The sequence below is a fragment of the Bufo bufo genome, chromosome 3, assembly GCF_905171765.1.
Source record: "Bufo bufo chromosome 3, aBufBuf1.1, whole genome shotgun sequence".
Lineage (NCBI taxonomy): Eukaryota > Metazoa > Chordata > Amphibia > Anura > Bufonidae > Bufo > Bufo bufo.
In genome coordinates, this window is record NC_053391.1 from 121,391,895 (window position 1) to 121,411,947 (window position 20,053).

Here is a 20,053-nt window from a genome sequence, read left to right on the forward strand (position 1 = left end):
GAAACATAGAATGTGTCGGCAGATAAGAACCATTTGGCCCAACTAGTCTGCCCAATATATCTGAATCCTATGAATAGTCCCTGGCCCTATCTTATATGAAGGATAGCCTTATGCCTATCCCATGCATGCTTAAACTCCTTCACTGTATTTGCAGCTACCACTTCTGCAGGAAGGCTATTCCATGCATCCACTACTCTCTCAGTAAAGTAATACTTCCTTATATTACTTTTAAACCTTTGCCCCTCTAATTTAAAACTGTGTCCTCTTGTGGTAGTTTTTCTTCTTTTAAATATGCTCTCCTCCTTTACCGAGTTGATTCTTTACCGAGTTGATTCCCTTTATGTATTTAAAAGTTTCTATCATATCCCCTCTGTCTCTTCTTTCTTCCAAGCTATACATATTAAGGTCCTTTAACCTTTCCTGGTAAGTTTTATCCTGCAATCCATGTACTAGTTTAGTAGCTCTTCTCTGAACTCTCTCTAGAGTATCTATATCCTTCTGGAGATATGGCCTCCAGTACTGCGCACAATACTCCAAGTGAGGTCTCACCAGTGTTCTGTACAGCGGCATAAGCACTTCACTCTTTCTACTGCTTATACCTCTCCCTATACATCCAAGCATTCTGCTGGCATTTCGTGCTGCTCTATTACATTGTCTTCCCACTTTTAAGTCTTCTGAAATAATTACTCCTAAATCCCTTTCCTCAGATACTGAGGTCAGGACTGTGTCAAATATTCTATATTCTGCCCTTGGGTTTTTACGCCCCAGGTGCATTATCTTGCACTTATCCACATTAAATTTCAGTTGCCAGAGTTCTGACCATTCTTCTAGTTTTACTAAATCCTTTTCCATTTGGCGTTTCCCTCCAGGAACATCAACCCTGTTACATATCTTTGTGTCATCAGCAAAAAGACAAACCTTACCAGCGAGGCCTTTTGCAATATCCCTTATGAAGATATTAAACAAAATTGGTCCCAGTACAGATCCCTGTGGAACCCCACTGGTAACATGACCTTGTTTTGAATGTTCTCCATTGACTACAACCCTCTGTTGTCTGTCACTCAGCCACTGCCTAATCCACTCAACAATATGGGAGTCCATGCTCAATGACTGCAGTTTATTGATAAGTCTTCTATGTGGGACAGTGTCAAAAGCCTTACTAAAATCTAGATATGCGATGTCTACTGCACCTCCACCGTCTATCATAAAAAAAAAGACATTTTCAAAATGACGGCAACATAAAGTAGGCATATGGAGAATGTTAATCTAATATATAAAGCTGAGTGTATGTGTGTATGTATGTCCGCTAAAAGAATCTGCACCGTCGCATTTATAATCACGAAATTTGGCACACAGGTACATCAGGTGTCCGGGAAGGATTTAGACTGGGTCTCAGCTCTCTAGCACGTACCGTTCCTGAGATATTCCCAAAAAATGCATTAGTCAATAGAAGCCTGGTCACATGACCCTTATAAGCCAATAAAAGCTTGCAGGCCCTTAATCTCCACATACACAGAGTTTTACATCAGGTTTCCGTAACAACTCAGCCATTTTTCTTCACTGCTGTAGGTCAGCTTTAAAGGGGCAGGGCGCTGTGGATGATACTGTTAAGGAAGCGGAGTGCTGTGGAGGTCACAGTTAAGGGGGCAAAGCCATGCCCGCTAAGACATGCCACCAACCCAGTTAGGCCACGCCCCCTGTAACTCCGCAGCCGACCGGGATTGAAAAAATATAGGTAAAAATCAACATATCGACCCGAATAAAAATAAAATAAAAAACATTTTTAATCTACAGAATGTAAATTTATGTTGTGTATTTCAATATTTGCAATGCAGAGAGTAAAATCTGCTACAAACTCACAACATATCCACTAGGATTTTCCCATTTTGTGTGGATTTTGCTTCTGCGGAAAACCATCAGACCCATTTTGGGTTTTTCCACTGCAGAAATCTGCATCAGACCCTGCACATCTTTTTGGGGCTTCCGGAAATCCATGCATGTGCTGCAGAAGCAACTCTATTCAGATGTAACACATCTTCATGTACAGAAATTACTGTAACAATTCCACAGCCGACGGGGATTGAAAAAATATAGGCAAAAATCAACTTCTGTCAGCTGCAGGGGTGGGAGAGAGAGGGTGACCTTCTCCCTGCAGATCACACTCAGACAGCACAGTGCTGCTGTCTGAGAGTGAGCTGTTCAAAAGGACATCCCTGTGTCCGTCCAGGCCCTGCGCCGGACAGAGGACAAGGAGTCTGAAAGCCGGACTGTCCAGCCTAAAACCGGACCTCTGGCCACCCTAGAGGCAGGCTGCTGTGAAGGTCACAGTTAAGGGGACAGTCGCTATGGAGGTCAGTGTTAATGGGCAGATTGCTATAAAAGCCACTGTTAAGGGGACGGGGTGTTGTGGAAATCACTGTTAGGGTCCATTCACACGTCCGTGGTGTGTTGCAGACCCGCAAATTGCGGATCCGCAACACACCCAGCCGGCACCCCCTATAGAAATGCCTATTATTGTCCGCAGCTGCGGACAAGAATAGGACATGTTCTATCTTTTGCGGAGCTGCGGACCGGAAGTTCGGGCCGAAACCCGTAAGTTCGGGGCCGCGCTCCGCAGATGCGGAAGCGGAGAGCACATAGTGTGCTCTCCGCCTCACGTCCGGGCCTATGGAGAATGAATGGGTCCGCACCTGTTCCGCAAAAATTGCAGAACGGGTGCGGACCCTTTTGTGGACGTGTGAATGGACCCTTAAGGAGATGGGGTACTGTGGTAGTCACTAATAAAGGGGTGGCCGCTGTGGAGGTCACTATTAAAGGGGCGAGCTGCTGTGGAGGTCACTGTTAAGCAGGCGGAATGCTGTGGAGTTCACTGTTAAAGGGGCGGACTGCTGTGGAGGTCACTATTAAGGGAGAGGGATGTTTTGGAGGTCACTATTAAAGGGGCAGATGCTGTGTAGCTCTCTGTTAAGGAGGCAAGGAATGATGGAGTTCACCGTTAAGGGGACGGAACGGTCCGCTATAGAGGTCAGTGTTAAGGGGCGGTGTGGTGCTGTAGAGGTCACTGTTAAGGGTGCAGGGTGTTGTGGAGGTCACATTTTAAGGGGACGGAGCTCTGTGTTATTGTGGAAATCACTGTTAACAAGACACTAATAAATGGGATGCCACTGTGGAGGTCACTGTTAAAGGGAAGGGGCGCTGTGGCTGTTACTGTTAAGGGGGCAGGCCACTGTGGAGGTCACTGTTAAAGGGGCTGGGTACTGTAGATGTCATTGTTATAGTGGATACTGTCTATCTTTTAACGACACACACAAACATTAAATGAAATAGATAAAATATAACAGTGCAAAGCCGGGTCCTTCTGCTAGTTCATAACTATTTTATGAGGTATCACTATCTGTCTTAAAAGCCGAGAAATTCTAATTTAGAAAATTGTGATATTTTTTTTCCCCCAAATTTTTTTGTACATTTTTGATTTTTTTTTTATAAATAAAGGCAAAACATTCTTATCTGTGCTCGCAGCTTGAAGGGTTGATCTCACTGACATTCACCCTCCTTGTCCTTCTCTCCCTCCCCTCTTTCCCATCCCCCTTTCCTTACCCTTCTTTCCTTTATTGCAAGCTCTATCTTCTCTTCATTCTCTCTTTTCTCTTCTCCTCAACTGCTTATATACTCACCTTTATCTTGACAACTTATAAGTTCATGTTCATCTATGACACAGTCACTGCCTTATAAAGTCAGAAATCGGGGATATACCCCGCGCTACACAGAATTTATTGAATATGGCTGTACCATTATTGAATACTTATTTTATTGTTATATATACAATTCACATGTATGAACAAATGCTATATAAACATGTTGCATGCATGAGCATTAAATAAAAACAGTTTAAACATAAAGGCAAAACATATCGACCCGAATTAAAAAAAACAAAAAAAACATTTTTAATCTATAGCATGTTAATTTATGTTGCGGACTTCAATATTTGCAATGCAGAGAGTGAAATCTGCTACAAACTTACAGCATTTCCACTAGGATTTTCCCATTTTGTGTGGATTTTGCTTCTGCGGAAAACCAGCAGACCCATTGTGGGTTTTTCCGCTGCAAAAATCTGCATCAGACCCTGCACAGGTGCTGGTACCCTTTCTAAAATCTGTTCCTTCAAAATACTGCATAAAATAACTGAACAAAACCTGTATGTGTGAATATACCCTTATTCTCACATGGTAGGATATATTCAAGCACAACTTTTTGTGTCTGTCTCCTACAACTTTTTGGGGCTTCCAGAAATTCATGCATCTGCTGCAGAAGCAACTCCATTCAGATGTATGTAACACATCTTCAGGTACAGAAATAACTGTAACAATTCTGTTGCTTGTGAACACACCCTAAGAGTTCGGTGACACTTGAGCTGGTGAACTTTCATCAGAGAATTTTATACACGAGTGAAGACAGGATGCCACAGGGAGTGGACAGAAAGGCTGAGTCTGTCCTCAAGTCAGCCACTGACTAGATCAGGTGAGACTATGTGCTGAAAATGATAAATATTACATTTTGATTTTATGTTTTTTTGTTCTTATTGTTGCTATGTGATCTAATTGGTCTTTTAATTCTATGTAAATTATCCTTAATCACTACAAATGAAAGGTTCTACAATATGCTTTGTGTTTCAATTACTCACCATTAGGCTTAATGCACACGAAAGTGTGCGCTCCATGGCCGTATTGCGGACCGCATTTGTGGATCCGCAATACACGGGCACCGTTCCGTGTGCATTCCGCATCACAGATGCGGACCCATTCACTTCAATGGGTCCGCAAATCCAGAGATGCGGAATGGTGCGGAACGGAAGCACGGAACGGAACCCTACGGAAGCACTACGGAGTGCTACCGTGGGGTTTCGTCCCGTACTTCTGTTCTGCAAAAAGATAGAACATGTCCTATCTTTTTGCGGAAAGGCCGGATCGCGGACCCATTAAAGTGAATGGGTCCGTGATCCGCTGCGACTGCCCCACGGTGGGTGTTCGTGCATTGCGACCTGCAATTTGCGGGCCTCAGCACGGCCACGGGGCGCACACGTTCGTGTGCAAGAGGCCTTAGGGCTCATGCACACGTCCATGTTTTTTGTCCGCATCCGATCCGCAAAAAATGCTTCACTTCAATGGGGCCACAAAAGGAAAAAATAGAACATGTCCTAAGATTGTACGTTTTACGGACAAGAATAAAACTGTTCTATAGATTGCAGGATGTTCCGTAACGCAAAAGGCGGAATGCACATGTCTGGTATCCATGTTTTGCAGATCAGCAATTTGCGAACCGCAAGAACAGTTATGGCCGTGTGCATGAGCCCTTAATAGGGTGCCTTCACACGCAGCAGATTTTCTTGCAGAAATTTCTGCAATTGAAAGAAAAAAAATCTGTTTCACAAAATGGATGTGCTTGCTGCAAACAAAAAAAAAAAACATTCAGATGAATGGAACTGATTTACAGGCAACAAAATCTGTCATGTGTGAAGGCACGCTAAAAAAAAACTACCAGAGAGATATGTGCAACAGATGTATTTAGCTGACATTGCAACCCCTAGGCTGGATAATACAGTATATCAATTATCTGAGTGCAGGGAAGTTATGCACGGGTTTGTAATCTCTGAATGTAAAAAAGGTTCTTTTATTTACTGGCAGCAAAAAAGATATATTGAAAAAAGTAAGAATCACAAAGTATGAGTTGTATAACTTTTTATTTATACTTCTATGGGGGAAATTTAACAAGCCCTGCATTCCAGAATTCTGGCTTGTGAAAGCCTTTTCATGGCATTGACCACGTGTTCTCCAGACCAATCTCCGGCTATCATTGCATCCCAGACAAAAGTGGCACTCATCGCTGAAGAGGATAGACCTCCATTATAGCCTCCATTGACAATTTGCTGTGCCCTGTGATAGCCTTTGAGAGGGGTAGCATGAAGTCAATAAAACACATGTAGATGGACATCTGACTTGAAGCTCAGTGACTACGTTTGGAATGTGATGTCCAATTTTACTTGCAGTACAGAGTACTTGCAGTTGAACAGTGTTGACATCTCAGCCTAGGAACGTAGCGATCTGGCGGCGTGATACATCAAGGTCTCTCAGTTCAAGGATTCTGTCCCTCTCAGTCTGTGACAAGTGGTGATAACTGGCACTTTGAAGAACAGAAGATATCACACAATCACCCCACATGACTTGATCCGATTTTTGAGGTTTCATGTGACTAAAAACTTTGCTTTCAATCTGGCTTTTATGTCCTCCACACTTGCCACAGTCTGGAGCTAGGTCCTTGAAAATCTGATCCCTTGCAGATCTTAGTGACACCAGCTACTTCTTCAATTTGCATAACTTTACGGCTTGTCCTTCTTGGTGTTGTAGTTTCTAGGTTAAGCATTGCACATATTGAATGTAAAAATAAAGAATAAAAGTAAAAAAATAAAAGCATACAATGCACAAAAAAACTTGATTTGTTTAATAAAAAAAAACATTCATATCTATGGAAAAATTATAATCAATATAAAAAAAAGTACGAGTATATTAATCCATGAAGTACCAGTCACATACTTCATACTGCAGGGATCAGCTACAACTGCCATCCAGCTGAAACTACATCTCCCAAAATACACACTCGTTCGCCTATTCTCAGAGCTCCCAGAACTGAGTTGTGCATCTTAGGCCTCATGCACACGACCGTTGTGTGTTTTGCGGTCCGCAAACCGCGGATCCGCAAAACACGGATGGCGTCCGTGTGCGTTCTGAAATTTGCGGAACGACACGGACAGCCTTTAATATAACTGCCTATTCTTGTCCGCAAAGCGCGGACAAGAATAGGACAGGTTATATTTTTTTGGCAGACCACGGAACGGAGCAACGAATGCGGACAGCACACGGAGTGCTGACCGCATCTTTTGCGGCCCCATTGAAGTTAATGCGTCCGCATCTGAGCCGCCAAAACTGTGGCTCGGATGCGGACCAACACAAGGGCTTAGGAGTTGTAGTTTCACAGAAGCAGGTGTGCCGGTGGTTGCTGATCTCCGTTGTAGTGTCTTGCAGGGCCCTTGAAGATTGCACTACCAGAATAGATAATTGTTGGAATATCTAGTTAGTAATTCATAGCTCTATTATTCATAGCTCTATTCATAGCTCTATTATGAAGGCTTGGCTTGGCTTGGCTTGGAAAAGTTAATAAAAATACACCCTATAGATGTTTAACCCTTTCAGGACACAGGCCAGGACCAGGCCATTTTTTTGCAAATCTGACATGTGTCACTTTATGTGGTAATTACTTTAAAACACTTTTACTTATCTAGGCCATTCTGAGATTGATTTCTCGTCACATATTGTCCTTCATGACAGTGGTAAAATTGAGTCAAAATATTTCATTTTTATTTATAAAAAAATACCACATTTAGCCAAAATTTTGAAAAAATTTCAATTTTCTAAATTTCAATTTAGTGATACCTCCTAAAATAGTTTTTACTTTACATTTCCCATATGTCTATTTCATGTCTGGATCATTTTGTAAATGACATTTTTCTTTTTTTGGGACGTTTGAAGGCTTAGAAGTTTAGAAGCAAATCTTGAAATTTTTCAGAAAATTTCCAAAACCCACTTTTTAAGGACCAGTTGAGGTCTGAAGTTACTTTGTGAGGCTTACATAATAGAAACCACTCAAAAATGACCCCATTTTAGAAACTACACCCCTTAAGGTATTCAAAACTGATTTTACAAACTTTGTTAACCCTTTAGGTGTTCCACAAGAGTTAATGGAAAATGGAGAAGACATTTTAGAATTGCACTTTTTGGGCAGATTTTCCATTTTAATAATTTTTTTTCTGCTAACAAAGCAAGGGTTAACAGCCAAACAAAACTCAAGATTTATTACCCTGATTCTGTAGTTTACAGAAACACCCAATATGTGGCCGTAAACTGCTGTACGGGCACACGGCAGGTCGCAGAAGGAAAGGAACGCCATATGGTTTTTGGAAGGCAGATTTCACTGGATAATTTTAAGCTGCCATGTCACATTTGAAGACCCCCTGATGCACCCCTAGAGTAGAAACTCCAAAAAAGACCCCGTTTTGGAAACTACGGGATAAGGTAGCATTTTTGTTGGTACTATTTTAGGGTACATATGATTTTTGGTTGCTCTATATTAGACTTTTTGTGACAAGTTAGCAAAAAATAGCTGATTTGGCACAATTTTTATTTTTTGTTATTTACAACGTTCATCTGACAGGTTAGATCATGTGGTATTTTTATAGAGCAGGTTGTTAAGGACGCAAAAATACCAAATATCAGAGAACATCAAGGCAGGATGTCAGTAATCCCAATTTATTACCTAAAATATAACCTAAAATAGTGACAGAACTAAAACCGTACTCACATATAACTGAAAACATGCAACTAAAAACATGCACATATAGCAAAATCGACCGCACAATGAAATGTCCACACAATCCGTGTAGGGCTGCAGTGTCCGTATGCAACTCAGGTCAGGTGTATAACCGCATGTATGCAGATTCAATTTGTGTGCAAACTCAGCAGGCAGTATAGGTCAAATGTTCAACCAATATAGTCTTGTCCAAAACTTCATACAAGCCCCATAGGGCAAAGTACATTACCCCTCCTGCGTCCCCTTGATCTTGCTCCAGCCACTTGGACTCAGGTCTATGACGTGGCATCCCACAAGACCTGGCTGCGTCCCACGTGATGCACGTAGCTGTTGTAGGGCTGGTCAGTGCGCTGGGTCCTAAGGTCCGGACTGTATGATTGTATCCACACTGGAGATCACTCCCTGGGGGTCCGAGGGGTATGGGGACTTTTGGTAATGTCACCTCAGAGTTCCAATGAAAAGTCCTGTGCTGTCATGAACCAAACCGGATGCGTTTCGGGGATCAAGCCCCTTCCTCAGCGGTAATGACAGCTTCCATAGACCATAGGGTCTATGGAAGCTGTCATTACCGCTGAGGAAGGGGCTTGATCCCCGAAACGCGTCCGGTTTGGTTCATGACAGCACAGGACTTTTCATTGGAACTCTGAGATGACATTACCAAAAGTCACCAATCATACGGTCCGGACCTTAGGACCCAGCGCACTGACCAGCCTTACATATAGATCAGGTTGTTAAGGACATGGCAATACCTAACATGTCTACTTTTGTTTTTTAACATTTAACACAATAATATCATTTTTGAAACAAAAAAATTATGTTTTAGTGTCTCCATAGTCTGAGAGCCATATTTTTTTTATTTTTTGGACGATTTTCTTATGTAGGGTCTAATTTTGCGGGATGAGGTGATGGTTATATTGGTACTATTCTGGGGGCATACGCATTTTTGATCGCTTGGTGTTGCACTTTTAGTGAAGTTTGACACCGTTTTTACTTTATATTTTTGACGGTGTTCATCTGAGGGATTAGATCATGTGATATTTTTATAGAGCCAGTCGTTGCGGACGCAGTGATACCTAATATGTATACTTTTCTTATTTTCCCCATTTAAAAAATAATAATTTTACTTTATTTTGGGAACAGGGCGCTTTTTGTTTTTTTACTTGAAACTTTAATTTTTTATTATAAAAAAACACTTTAACTTTTTTAAACTTTTAATATTTGTCCCACTGTGGGACTTCACCTTTTCAGGGTTAGATCCCCGTTTCAATTCAGTACAATACATTATGTATTGTACTGAATTGAACTGTCAGCGTCTTACAGAGTAAGACGCTGACAGTTGCCTAGGAGACCCAGCCCTCAGGCTGGATCTGCTGGGCTTCCGTACCTGGCAGGCTCCGATGCCTGTGTAAGGCATCGGGCTGCCATGGCAACCATCGGCCCCCTGTCAGAGCAGCGCGGGGGGCCAATGGAGTCAGAGGGAGCCCCTCCCTCTGTAAACCCCGCACGTGCTGCGGTCAGCGCTAACCACGGCATGTGAAAGGGTTAATCCGCCAGCATCGCCGCATACAGCGATGCCGGTGGATGCAGCAGGGGCCCGGCTATCAGTAACAGGAGCTGTACCCGCCCGATCCATCACGTACATGCACGTGAGGATGCTGTAAGGCACCACATTCCCCCACGTACATGTACGTGATAATACGGAAATGCGTTAAAGCAGCAGGTCTCGCACTAAGGGTGGTTGATATGTCGCAGATTTGCCGTCATGGATTTTCATGCAGCAGATCCGCAGTGTTGTACAGTACCAGCAATGTTCAACAGCAGTAAAGGGCTCAGCTCACCTGCAATCACTTGGGGAGGCACAGATCACAGGCACTGAGTATATTCCAAAACAAGGAGAGTCGTGCAGCTTCCCATAAAAAAAGTGATAGCATTTATTCTTTATAGCAATAAAATATCAAATAACACAGTACAGACTCACAGCATTAGCGTCTACATGTTTTGGATCTTAAAATGGTTATAGTCATGAGAAAGGGTCACATTTTAAGATCTGAAACACGTAGACGCTAACGCTGTGTATCTGTACTGTGCTACTGGATATTTTATTGCTATAAAGAATAAAGGCTATTACTTTTTTTATGGAAAGCTGGATGTCTCTCCTTGTTTTGGATAGTACCAACAAAGTGGATGAGAATTTAGGAAATCACCCTTTGTAATGCAGAGAGTCAAATTCAGAGCCATATACATGTACAGTGGATATAAAAAGTCTACACACCCCTGTTAAAATGTCAGGTTTCTGAGCTGTAAAAAAAAAAATGAGACAAAGATAAATCATTTGAGAACTTTTTCCACCTTTAATGTGACCTATAAACTGTACAACTCAATTGAAAAACAAACTGAAATCTTTAAGGTGGAGGGAAGAAAAAAAAAAATTAATAATGTGGTTGCATAAGTGTGCGCACTCTCTTATAACTGGGGATGTAGCTGTGTTCAGAATAAAGCAATCACATTCAAAATCATGTTAAATAGGAGTCAGCATACACCTGCCATCATTTAAAGTGCCTCTGATTAACCCCAAATAAAGTTCAGCTGCTCTAGTTGGTCTTTCCTGAAATTTTCTTAGTCGCATCCCACAGCAAAAGCCATGGTCCACAGAGAGCTTCCAAAGCATCAGAGGGATCTCATTGTTAAAAGGTATCAGTCAGGAGAAGGGTACAAAAGAATTTCCAAGGCATTAGATATACCATGGAACACAGTGAAGTCATTATCAAGGGGAGAAAATATGGCACAACAGTGACATTACCAAGATTTGGACGTCCCTCCAAAATTGATGAAAAGACGAGAAGAAAACTGGTCTGAGAGGCTACCAAGAGGCCTACAACAACATTAAAGGAGCTGCAGGAATATCTGGCAAGTACTGGCTGTGTGGTACATGTGACAATAATCTCCCGTATTCTTCATATGTCTGGGCTATGGGGTAGAATGGCAAGACGAAAGCCTTTTCTTACGAAGAAAAACATCCAAGCCAGGCTAAATTTTGAAAAAACACATCTGAAGTCTCCCAAAAGCATGTGGGAAAAGGTGTTATGGTCTGATGAAACCAAGGTTGAATTTTTTGGCCATAATTCCAAAAGATATGTTTGGCGCAAAAACAGCACTGCACATCACCAAAAGAACACCGTACCCACAGTGAAGCATGGTGGTGGCAGCATCAATATTGACACAAAACCTTCAGGCTTCTGCTAGAAAGCTGAACATGAAGAGGAACTTCATCTTTCAGCATGAAAACAACCCAAAGCATACATCCAAATGAACAAAAGAAATGGCTCACCAAGAAGACTAAAGAAGAGTCCAGACCTGAATCCCATTGAAAATCTGTGGGGTGATCTGAAGAGGGCTGTGCACAGGAGATGTGTGACGGTCGGGTACACACACACACAGGGGGGAGGGAAGTGACCACTGCGCTCCACCCTTATCCCTGGCCGTGCCTACTTGCCTCGCGAGTCCTAATGACAGGGGACAACTGGACGGCAATCCCTAGCTTGGACTAAATGCAGGGATGACAGACAGACAAACAACAGAACGTGAACGGACCGAGTCAATACCAGGAAAGCTACAAAGTACAAATGGAGCAAGCAGAGAATAGTCAGGAGAAGCCGGGTCATAAATACCAGGAGAGTCGTGTAGTACCAAAGGAGTCAGCAGAGGATTGTCAGGAGGAGGCCGGGGTCAGAATACCAGGAGAGCAGCAAAGTACACAAGGAGCAGGCAGAGGATCGTCAGGAATTCAGCAGGAGGTAGTACGCCAGGAAAGACAAAACCACAGGTGGAACCTAAATTAACAGGCAACCTGTGGCCAGCAGGCTGCCTGTATTTATAGTGGGGAGTGAGGGTCATGTGACGTGGCCAGCGTCACATGACCGACAGACCAACCAGTCGAGCACCGAGTGATCAGCTCGGCGCTCAAGGCAGACTTAGGAGCAGGGAGCCACCCAGCTAGTAAGCCGCCCTGGGAACGAGGTCAAGCACAGATCCTCGCTCCCGAAGCTAAGCAGCAGGTCTGCGGCTAATGGGGGACCGAGTGCACCTTCGGAACCCCGTTACAAGATGCCCTCGCAATCTGACAGATTTGGAGTGTTTTTGGAAAGAAGAGTGGACAAATCTTGCCAAGTCAAAATGTGCCATGCTGATAGACTCCTACCCAAAAAGACTGAGTGCTGTAATAAAATCAAAGGTGCTTCAACAAAGTATTAGTTTAAGGGTGTGCACACTTATGCAACCATATTATTTTATTTTTATATTTGTTCTTCCCTCTACCTAGATTTCAGTTTGTTTTTCAATTGAGTTGTACAGTTTATAGGTCACATTAAAGGTGGAAAAAGTTCTGAAATTATTTATCTTTGTCAGATTTTTTTACATCACAGAAACCTGACATTTTAATAGGGGTGTGTAGACTTTTTATATCCACTGTATATTATGCTGTTTTAGTCACTTTTTTTTGCTGCGGACTTGCGACAAAATCTTCCATTATATGTGGATGTACCCCAAGGGTACATTCACACAAAAGTGAGCAAAACAACCATTCAAAATAGATAAACAGTTTTTTGTGGCCATTTTGCATTAGTGTGTGGATCCATTTTGTAGCCTTTTATCTGATTTTAATAGTAGTTTCAAACCTCTGCAGTGCCCTCACTATACATAATGCCTCCCATTGTGCCTCTTTTTATTCAATGGCCCCCATAGTGCCCTCTCCAGTAATGGTCCTCTTAGTGACTCCTAGTAGTATATGTCATGGCCCCCTTTGTGCCCTCAGTATTTGTAAACTGTATCCCAGTGCCCCCAGTATATATATATATATATATATATATATATATATTACTGTCATAGTTCTCCAAGTAATTATAGTGCCGTCATGGTTTTGACTATGTTCAGGTACTGTGCGGCCCAAATAAATGTGTGCCACCATCAATACCATGTGGGAGTTAACAATACAGTCGCACTGAACAGTGCAGTATTCATTAGTTTAATTAGAGTCTGCTGCAGCCCCTTTGCCTGTGCGGTACTCGAACGCAGCACAGCCACATTATAACCGTGACACATCGCCACCGGCCATATCCTTATTGAAGCAACACTGATGCTCAGTCAGTATACTGGACTAGCAGTGCGCCTGTGTGCTGGAACTGATGACAGTCTACCGCTTATTACCTAAGGCCCCTTTCACACGGGCGAGTTTTCCGCGCGGGTGCAATGCCTGAGGTGAACGCATTGCACCCGCACTGAATCCTGACCCATTCACTTCAATGGGGCTGTGTACATGAGCGATGTTTTTCACGCATCATTTTTGCGTTGCATGAAAATCGCAGCATGTTCTATATTCTGCGTTTTTCACACAACGCAGGTCCCATAGAAATATAGAAATAATTGGGGCTTCGTGAAAATCGCACAGCATCTGCCAGCAAGTGCGGATGCGATGCGATTTTTACGCATGGTTGCTAAGGAGACGAGGGATGAGCGACCCGGGTCCCCTTTACTTTATTAGTTTCCATTATAATATGGTTATAATGGAAAATAATAGTTTTTTTTAATACAGAATGCAAAGTGAAATGTCACTTGAGGGTTAAAAAATAATAAAAACATTACTCACCTCATCCACTTGATCGCGCAGCCGGGATCCTCTTCTATCCTTCTATCTTCATTCAGCAGGACCTGCACTAACGTCACCGCGCTCACCACATGGTGAGCGCGGTGATGTCAGAGAAGGTCGTCTTTTTGCAGGTCCTTCACGAAGAACAAAGAAGAGAATCCCAGCTGCACGATCAAGTGGATGAGATGAGTAATGTTTTTATTATTTTTTTAACCCTCAAGTGACATTATACTTAGCATTCTGTATTAAAGAATGCTATTATTTTCCATTATAACCATGTTATAATGGAAAATAATTAAATCTACAGAACTCCTAACCCAAACCCGAACTTCAGTGAAGAAGTCCGGGTTCGGGTCTGGGTACCACATTCAGTTTTTTCTCACGCATGTGCAAAACGCATTGCACTCGCGGGGAAAAAACTGAACATCGGAACGCAATCGCAGACAAAACTGACTGCAATTGCGTGCCTTCTCGCACAGGTTTCCCGCAATGCACCCTGAACGCATCCGGCCCTCACCCGCGATGCCCGTGTGAAGGGGGCCAAAAGGTTTCTGTTTCACTGCCAGCAATTCCACAGTACAGCTTGCTTTTCAACAGATCCTTCTAGAGGCAGATGGTTATATTCAAGCATGCCCAATAGCATTAACTTATAACCCCCTAGTGACCAGCCTGTTTTGGGCCTTACTGGCCAAGCTTTTTTCTTTTTTCATTGTCGCCTTCCAAGAGCTATAACTTTTTTATTTTTCTGTCTATGTAACTGTATGAGGGCTTTGTTAATTTGTTGTTAATGGTGTCATTTTGGGGTACACAGAACTTTCTGGTTAATTTTTATTAACTCTTTCTGGGAGGGAAATGGGAAAAAACAATCGTGTCACTGATCACTTGTTATTAAATTTTTTCGGTGGCGACTAAGAATAAATTAGCAATTCTGTCAGTTTTACATGATATTTGTATAGTGCAGGTCATTACAGATGCAGTGATACCAAACATGTGGGGGAGATTTTATTTTTGCAATTTTGTTCATTGAAAAGCATATTTTCAATGGAAAAAAATTGTATTTTTTATTAATTTTTTTAAACTTTTTTTTTATTACTTAATAGTCCCACAAGGGGACTATGACAGGCAATATTTTGATTATCCCTATAGTGCATTGCATTTTAATGTTAGTGCTATACTGACATTGACCAGCAGGCTGCGCCAGAGAGGCGCAGCCTTCTGGAAAACATTCAAGGCAGGCTTGGGCCCTATATGGGGCCCCAGCCAGCCATAACACACATCGGCACCCTTCGATCGCATTTGGGGGCTGCAGATGGGAGACATAGGGAGTCCGCTACCTCCGTTAACGCTTAAATGAGGCGGGCGCCATTGCGGCATTTAAGGGGTTAAGCAGCCCAGATCGGCACTCCTGCCGGTCTGGGCAGTTAGAGCAGGAGTGCAGCTGTCATGTGAGAGCCGAGTCCCTGCTCTCTGCTGCATGGGGGACCGTTAAAAGGCCGCGGCCCAGCCTAAGGCCCCTTAGTGACCGCCGTAAAAACTAGAAGGCAGGTTCACATGTAGATTTTTAATGGCAATTTTTTTTTGCGTTAAAAGTTCTGTGTCAAGAAAAATGAAAGTCTGTGGGAAATACGAAATGTGAGGTTTTTTTTCTTCTGGAGTTTTTGTTAATTAGTTGTAATTTTTTAACTCATTTTTAAAAACGCATGATTTTAATGTTTGATGTTTTTTTCTGGGATCTTCTTCTGTAGAGGGTTAAAATGAAAAAACTCCATCAAAATAATGCCATAAAAACTGCATGTGATATAGAATTTTTTTTTGTGGTTTCTATGTTTTTTTTATTTAAAAAAAAATGCCAGAGCAAAATCATGTGTGTCTCAAGTGAAAAACCAGAGTTCTAACCAGTATTGAAAACAGATGTAGCAGTTCTAAACTTCAGTGTGATATTGCAGTGAGCCCCTGAGGAGCCATTGCAGAGGATGGGAGTGGAGCGACCCTGATAAGATGTTGTCCCACAGTGTACTCCCTCAAGCCGTAGCTCCCTGCGGATCGGTGCAGTGGATAGGTGGTTTGAAGAATCAGTTGAGCAGTAAAAGTATAACTCTCTTTACTTAGTGCAAATTATTACTTGTGGCACATAAAACAGTATTAAATAATTAAATTCAATGTGCAGATTCTTTGGCACCAAATGAGAAGGTATGGTGGATGGTTGGATGGCAATTTGATAGCACTAGCAGGCACTTGTGGATATACAGTAGGTGTCCACTGTGTGATACAGGCTTGATGCTAGTCTGGCCTGGAGGAGGATTGGATGATGGGTGTCTGAGTCGTAGTCCCTCACCTTACAGCAGTGTCTATAAAGCTCTAGTTTCACTGATCACTCTGCTGTATTGTCTGTCACAATGATACTTTCTGAAAGCAGTGTTCTGGATTTTGAAGATCTCTTTGGAGAATTAGACATGGTTACTAGGAGAGACAAAAAAGGGGGTCAGTCAGCACATACCAAACCGCAGGAGCACATTGCTATGGCAGGGAACAACATTAAAAGACAAAAACATGCAATGCGACAACTCACTGCAATATAGAGTACAAAATTGCATAATAATTACAAGTGCTACACTATAAGTGAGAGATACTTGGCAAATCGTTTTGTACAAAATTATTTGAGCCCGTCTGCCGAACGTCAAGGCGATCTCTGTTAGACGGGTTCCTACACTAAGTTCTACCTGTTAGGTGCCATGACGGCTACCAGTGGCTTCAATGAGGGAGCAGGCCTGACTATATACTCACACTAATTAAAATCAGCCTACACTCCCTGAAGTGTATGGTAGCCGTCATGGCACCTAACAGGTAGAACTTAGTGTAGGAACCCGTCTAACAGAGATCGCCTTGACGTGCGGCAGACGGGCTCAAATAATTTTGTACAAAACGATTTGCCAAGTATCTCTCACTTATAGTGTAGCACTTGTAATTATTATGCAATTTTGTACTCTATATTGCAGTGAGTTGTCGCATTGCATGTTTTTGTTTTTGTCTTTAAAATGGTTACTACTAGGAGTAGAAGCTCTCACATGTGATTTCTCTCTCTTTGCAGTCTGAACTGGAACTTGCCCTCCTGGCAGGATCAGCCCACTTTTACCAAGAGAGAAGGAGCAGGGCGATTAGCCCAGTTCCTGCCAACCTTATCTCCCTAAACGGCTAAAACATAAGAAGATACATAACAATATACAACACATTACTACAGTATTTACAATGTACTGTATAATAAACCCTCAGGTCTGGAGTAATGCAATATCACATCTCACTGTAATATCACGACACAAAAGCCATTGAAAAGAGTCATTTAAAAGTTTCCTCCCTTTGCTGGAATCAAGATGAGGATTGCTACATCTGTATGTCACCACTGATGCTCAAAATATTGGTTGCTATATCATAAGGGTAAATTTTTTATTAACTTTCCCAAGCCAAGCCTTCATAATAGATCTATAAATCAGGGTAGGGCCACTCGGTGCAGGTGGGCTCAGGGGGGCTATAAATAACTAATTCTAGGTGTACCTATGTCGCTGTAAGTCAGCGCTGAAGCTACACAGCTCTGTCACCTGTGTAGTGGACAGAGCTTGTCACTGCAGTGCTGCTCCCATTGACTTCAATATGAGTAGCACCATGGAACTAGCACCCTCCAGTACACAATTGACAAAGCTGTGTAGTTCCGGCGATGACTTCAAGTGACATAGCTACACCTAAACAGCTGATTGGTGGGGTGCATGATGTCAGATTGCTGCCATAATGGATTGGCCATCGCTTAGTAAAAACTGCATGACCCCTTTAAACATCAGATCGCTTAGTGAAAGGTATCATTACATTCAGCCAAGCTAGCCTTACAAGACATTGTGTCAGATTTATCAATGGATTTCCTAATGACAGACTCTCTTTAAATCCATGTCCCCTCCTAATCTTTGTTTTAAAGGGGTTGTCCCACAAAAAAATTTCTACCATTTTCAAACCAGCACCTGGATCTGAATACGCTTGTAATAGTATAGAATTAAAAATTTAGCAGAGCCATTGAGTTATTTAATAAAATGTATCTGTATAGCGCCAAATGCTGTTTTTTTATTTTTATTTCTTTGACCTGCTCACTGAGGAGGCCGCACATGCTCAATTTCATCCTTTAACTGCCTACTGATCTGTGATAGGGAGAGTTGAGACACGCCCCTGAGCTGCAGCAGAAAAGACACTCCCCCTGAGCTGTCAGCTTGATATAAATCTAGCAGAGTAATGAATGTGGAGATCTTTGGATCCATGTGAGGTACAGGGATGGTTCTAGCTTTGTTAGGACTCATGCACATAAAGGTTTTTTCTTTCCGTGTCCGATCCAGTTTTTTTTGCCAACCGTGTGGCGAAAAAAACCTCGCCACTGGGTTTTGGAGGGGCCTGTGTGCCAGCCTCTTGCCTCAGGATTATGACCCATATACTAACTTTGAAGGAGAAGACAGACCGGCCGCACAGCCTAAATCTGTGGAACTGTTTTGGGCAAAAAAGCCATGCTTGCTGTCGGCCAAATGTGACTTCCATGAAATTCGGGAACCCCTGCTCGGATCTGGGTGATTTTTTGGATATGTTGTTCACCTAGATCAGAGCTATCCATGGATGTATAAATTATGGGGATATGTGGGGTTTTGAGGTGTTTTTTGTGTTTTGGGAAAAATGTGTGTTTTCTGCCTGTGAGTGATTAAGTTAGCCCATTATGTTTGGTAATTGTATAACAGACAGAGCCTATTGTGTTTTGGTAATTGTATTTTGTTGATTGCGTCAAAGACAATGCCCATTGTATTTTGTTGATTGCGTAACAGACAGAGGGAAGGGGGTTTTGTGTACAATTGCTGGGAAGGTTTTAATACTGTAAATGCATGTGATTGGCTAATATATAAACTGTCACAGTCTTCTACAAAGCCCCCAGGGGGAGTGTCCCTTGCTAGGAGACCTGTATAAAAGGCTGAAAAATAACCCATTAAAAAGTTCCTGTTTTGCCTTCAACATAGAGCTTAGTCTCATGTGTGTGGGGATTGCTATACGCTGTATATTCCCCTGGCTATCCTGTAAGAGCTGTTCCTTGTTCCTGTGGTGGTTACGGTGTCGAGTGGAGTGCTTGGAGCCCTCGGGAAGCACTAGGAGCATCCATCAACGGAGTTACCCAGTCGAGGTGCCAGGAGATCCGTTACAGACCATATGCATAACCATTCATTTCAATGGGTCCGCAAAAAAAAAAAACGGAAGTTACTCAGTGTGCATTCCATTTTCATATGTCCGCATGTCCTACTATTGTCTGCATAACGCACAAGGATAGGACTGTTCTATTAGTGGCCATCTGTTCCATTCCACAAAATACGAAATGCACACGGACGTCATCCGTATTTTTTGCGGATCCATGTTTTGCTGACTGCAAAATACATACGGCCGTGTGCATGTGCCCTTAGAAAGAGGTTGTCATGTACTATATGATGTCTGATTTTCATTTTTTATATTCGTCATGGGATAACCCATTAAGGTGGTGCTCATTGTTTATCGTTCCTTCATTCTAACCCTAATATATCCCCCCAAGAACAACTACCGCTGGGGGATATGGTGCAGGTACTCCTATTTCATACCTAATAGCAAGTATGCCAAAATGTTTTTAAGTCTGAGCACAAACTAAAGATGAGGCCTAAGGGTAGTTTCACACTAGCATTACAGAGATCCGGCAGCCTGTTCCACTAGGGAACAGCCTTCCAGAGTTCTCTGAATCTGGCATTGCAGGACGCTACCTGAATGCCCGTCGGCCCGATTAAATATAATGGGGACTGGCAGAGATCCGGCAGCACCACGGCAAATACGCCAAGAATCAGCAGAACTGAAAATGTTGCGCGCAATCGTATTTTTCCGGTCAATTCACTGCATATTTGCCAGGTTGTTAGTGGGTTAATGTTTCAATGGTAGCATCAACAGGCTAACTGTGCATTAGAT

At 42.6% G+C, this 20,053-nt stretch overlaps 1 protein-coding gene across 1 annotated transcript in view; it reads left to right on the plus strand.

The window, feature by feature from the left end:
- Positions 1–4,446: 4,446 nt before the first annotated feature.
- Positions 4,447–20,053, plus strand: part of LOC120994736 (3 beta-hydroxysteroid dehydrogenase type 7-like) — a 100,312-nt gene continuing 84,705 nt past the window's right edge. Inside the window, exon 1 of the mRNA XM_040423520.1 lies at positions 4,447–4,518. The gene's annotated coding sequence lies outside the window, so the exon portion shown is untranslated. The remainder of the gene's footprint in view (positions 4,519–20,053) is intronic.